The following is a 4948-nucleotide window of genomic DNA, read 5'->3' on the forward strand; positions in this document are numbered from 1 at the left end:
CAGGCGTCCTCCTCGTTGCTTTCCCCCCGCCCCGCGCGCGCGCGCGCGCCTGCTTCAGCTCCTCACATGCCCGTGATTCATTTCCACATGCCGTGCACGTGACATGCTAATTCAGGGCTACTACACAATTCCGAGGCGGCGGCAGCCGGAGAAGCAGCGAGCCGGAGGCGTAGCGAGAGAGCTGCAGCTTGGCATGGAATAAACGGGGGGAAGGGACGCTGCAAAAGGGGGATAGAAAGCGGGAAAATAGGGGTACATATAAGCGCGGCCCGCTGCATCCCGCTAATGCCAGGGTTGTCCCATCCTCCTTTTTTGTTGCCTTCGCCTCCCTTCCTTTTTTTTTTCCCGCCTGAGCGCTTCCACCTGCCGCTCACCCTTTCTGGGGACACGGGGTGACGGCAGACCCAGGCGCCGTTCGCCCACGCTTCCCAAGCAGCCGCAGGAGGGGCTGCAGAAGGCTGGGCCAGCGCCCGCCCTCCTGTGTCCTTCTCTGGAGTGAGGCGCTGAGGAAGGGTTGGAGCTATATTTAAACACAAAATAAACGCACGATCTTTATTCGCCCGGGACGGAGCGGGGGAGAGGGAGCGAGCGAGGTCAACTACGCAAAGTACGTTTGCTGTCTTTTCCCTTCTTTTTTCACCTCCCTCCCCTCCGCCAAGCCTAGCGGAGACTGCAATCCTTCTGCACGCTCTCTTTAAAGGTAGCTCCTTGTAGTTCCGTGGGACTTGCCTCCGGAGTAAATACGCTTGGAATTGGACTGAAACGATGGAAACGGGAATGCCTTCGGTCGCGTGCGCCATTTTAATCGCGCGTCTGGAAAAAGGGAACTCCCACGGTGGAAGAAACGGCGGCCAAGCCGAGTAATTGGCTTGGCTGTTCTTGCGAAACTTGAGGGATCCGTGCGTTTCGCAGGTGGTGGTGGTGATGCTGCTGCTGCTGCCAGGAGACGGAATAAAGGACTAGAAGTTTGGGGGGTGGAGGATGCCACATAGGAAAAGAAATAGTGATGTATTTTTCAAGGTTGACTCACAGTATATCTCACAGTTGTAGGAAGCCCTCCTTTCCTTCTCCTCCCGAGAACGAAATATTTGTCGGAATATTAAAAGAGAGGCAGAATATTTCCCCAAAGAAAAAATGGAGAAACGTGTTCTTAAAGGCAGAAAGCAGGACCAGTCTTCCTCATAGCATAACAGCCACCAGCTGATGCCTGAAGTCTTTAAGGATGGGTATTTTGCGCCCAATAAGAAACGATCTATTTACAAACAACACCTTCAGGTCCAGCTGATGGGATTAAAATTTACATCAGCCCCACCAGAAATTCTAAGAACAGAATATGACCTCAAGGAAAGAATAGAATTAACCCACCACCATTCGAATAGCAAAAGACACAAGCTCCCTGAATTCCACAACCCCCTCAGCATCTCAGAGACCTATAAAAACCCATTCTTTTCTAAGCCAAGGGGTCAATCACCCAAGACACATGCTTCTGTCAAAGAAGTTTCTGGAATCCAAATAATCTTTTCCTTGCAGCCAGTCAGCTTCCATTTTATTTCCAGTGCCTTTCTCCCAGCTTGGAGCCAGACTGGATTTTTCTTCCAACACAACTGATAACTGCAAAATCTTGTGAGAAAAAAACCTTCACTAAGCTCTTGGAAGAGCAGTCACACATTGGAAGTCTAGTGTTTTTCAATGGCTTCTGTTCATTCATGTAACTTGCCAGCACATAAGTTGAGTTCTTCCATGCTGAACCATGGTTTGACTAAGCATGCTTTTTAACCAGAATTGGTTGATTTACAAATCAAGATGAGTATTCACTTAAGATACTAAATCAAAACCACATAGTTTAGTGAACTCAGCATTAGATGTAATAGTAATGTAGGAAGCCCCTCTCTCCTTAGACTAAAATATTCTTTATTCTTAATATTAAAAAGAAGCAGGATATAATATTTCCCTCAAAGGAGAAAAATCTTAACAAAGGCAGAAAGCAGCCTCAGTCTTCCTGCCATAGGAAAAACAGCCTCAAGCCGAAGCTTGAAGAGGCTGGTCTTTTGGAATGGAGATTTTGTATTCATTCAGAAAGACTGAGCCAATCTATTCATAAGAAAAGAGATTACAAATAACAATTGGGCGAGACAAACTCACAAGATTAGCTCAGACAAATGCCTAGGGTTTGCATTCCCCCTTTTGCCTATAGAGCCAGCCATGACCCCTATATGACCCCATAGGAATCTGACAACAGCCATTAAATATTAAAGGACATATTCTTATCACTGACACAAGACTAAACTTACAAGAACTCAAGCAGTTATGGGCAGACAATCTTGCCATTGCATCAAAAAGAGGCATGACTGAATAACAGTATTTGTCAGTGATGATTTTTCTTTGGAAAGTTAATATTGCACAGTCCACTTAGAACTATAGCAGTCAGCAAAAAAAGTAGCCAAAACCAATATCAAACTTTCTCTTCCTAATCCATAGCTATAGTACCTGAGTTTACAGACTGAAGGAACTGTCCATCCATCTCAAAGGTTCCTTGAGCCTTTGGTAGGGGGAATGATGTAAATTTTAAAAATCACAGTGGTTCTGCCCTCTCCCCCTCAGCATATAATTGGGCTTCCAACAAGATAAAGGACAAACTAAACTGGATAACAAAAAGTTTTCTGAAGGCCTTTCTATGTTAAGTTGAATTGCTAACAGCCCATCCTTGAGTTAGTAAAAACACTATAATAGCATATCATTGCTGTCCCAATTGCCAATTCCTATCCTGCTTTGATTGCATCTGCTCCCGGTCACCTGATCTCCCTACAAGATAATAGTAATTGTGCCTATCAGAAGTTTTAAATCCTGGTGTTTGCCCTTGGATAATATTGGAATAAAGGGAAATATTGGTTTGATATCAGAGCACATAAGCACATTAAGCCTGTCTAAGGTCTGGGGACAAAATGAAGTGAGGATGCTTTGCTCTCCAAGGACTTGGCACATCACAGGAATCCATTGTGAAGGTAGCATAAGCTTTTGTTCCTAAAATTATCCTTTCTGAAAACATGTATGTAGCCAGCTGTTATTTTCAGGATCCTTTTTCTCTTCTTGCAGTGTGACTTTTGGAAGGACTGATGTAAAAGCTATTGTGTTCTGAATTCCTTCACTTGAGGAACCATCTCACTGCAATAAGACTAGCCGCCGGCTCCTCCACTCCAGCAGAAGGGATCTTGAAGTAGACCCTGTTGGCCAAAGATTCCAGCTGGAATCTTGGTCAAGGAGAATAGCCTTTTCCATTGAGGCCTTGGCCCAGGGGTGGGATTCAAATTTCTTAACAACTGGTTATGTGGGCGTGGCTTAATTTGTGGGTGTGGTTTGGTGGGCATGTGACTGGGTGGGCATGACTTGGTGGTCACGTGACTGGGTGGGCTTGGCCAACCCTAAGTCATTTGTGTGAGTGTTGCCTGTATGGGCCAGGAGGAAAGAAAGATCCAACCTCTGCATGTGTGCGTGAGAGACAAAGGACGGAGGGAGGTTAGTTTTTTAAAAAGCCCAGAGGAGGGAAAAAGATAAAAGTTGTGCCAAAGAAATCCCAGGGCAGGGGAAAGGAAAGAAAAGGAATCCCTGCTCTGAAAAGTGAGTACCCTCCCAAGAAAACAAAGGAGTCATTTACTCATACTTTTTTAAAAAATAATTTAACAGACATTAAAAAGCAATTTCAGTTTCGCTTTCCCAGGTTTAAGTCTCTTTGTTTAACATATGTGATATGTTAACATATTTATACCACTCTATGATTTTAAGCACTAGGAATTCTCTATTTAACTAGATTTAAGAAAAGCACCTGCATTAAGTTAGTGGCAATTTTCTATATCTCACAGGCAATGAATTAGTGTGGAACTACTTTATAACCGTCAGACATAAACTTTTGGTCTTTTTTTTAATTCCATCTGTCTTCTGACATATCCTCATTCTTAGATTCCAAAATGGTTTTCCTTTTCAGAAATTCTCCTGTGAGTCTCACCCTCAAATACTTTGTGGACTTCATCTACTCAGACATAGATAAGCCTTTAATAGTATAAAAACTACCCAAATCATTTTAGGCTATCTAATTACTCTTTTCTGGATTATATTCAATAGCCATTAAAACCAAATCTATTCTAACCAATGTAGTACCTCTAGTACTGCTATCATCTCTATACATCTCCTTTCCAGAATTTTGTCATATTTCATCTTGTATTGATAAAGACCGTCTTCTTATTATCAAAGCAGAAGAAGATACCTAGTACAGAAAGTGTTTAAATTATTCAGAGATGCAGGGATACGTGAAACAGAGCAAGGTTATCGCAAAACCTGTTTTGTATTTTGAACAAGTGAATCTTATAAAGGGAAGATATCTTTAGGGCGTCTTCTGATCTTAGCCTTCAGACTGGCTTAAATTGAGATAGTTCTTCAAATAGCTTTGAAATCATTTAAAGTTTAACACCTTAAATTGTTTTTGACAATCACTGTAAATGTTATTACACATCTAGCAGTTTAACTGCTGTATTTTAGTTAAATTTCTGGAGATTCAAATGCAGCACTGCATATAACATATTGCATAGTCAGTCAATATATAATTAAGGAATAGGTGACTCCTGTTAAATCTTCTAGCTTAGAAGTAGATGCCACTAGGTATTACTGTGCAGTTGCATTGTTTTCTAGCACGGTCATTTGAGCTTTGCTGGCTGGAGAATTCTGAGTTGAAGTCCATAAGTCTTAAAGTTGCCAAGTTTGGGGACCCCTGTTGTAAATGATCTTCCAGCTCAAAAACTCCCAACACCTTTTATTTCTACCCAGAGATTTGGCAGGGAAGAGAGAGAGAAAAAAAGGAAACTTCCACTTGTAAATCAACTCTCCTAAGCCTGAGGACTATTTCTTCACCCCTTTAAGGAGACTATACAACTACTGTGTCCCCTACCTTTCAGTGCAC

This window comes from Pseudonaja textilis, chromosome 1, assembly GCF_049901715.1.
Source record: "Pseudonaja textilis isolate UNSWEBS1 chromosome 1, rPseTex1.2, whole genome shotgun sequence".
NCBI classification, from domain to species: Eukaryota; Metazoa; Chordata; class Lepidosauria; order Squamata; family Elapidae; genus Pseudonaja; species Pseudonaja textilis.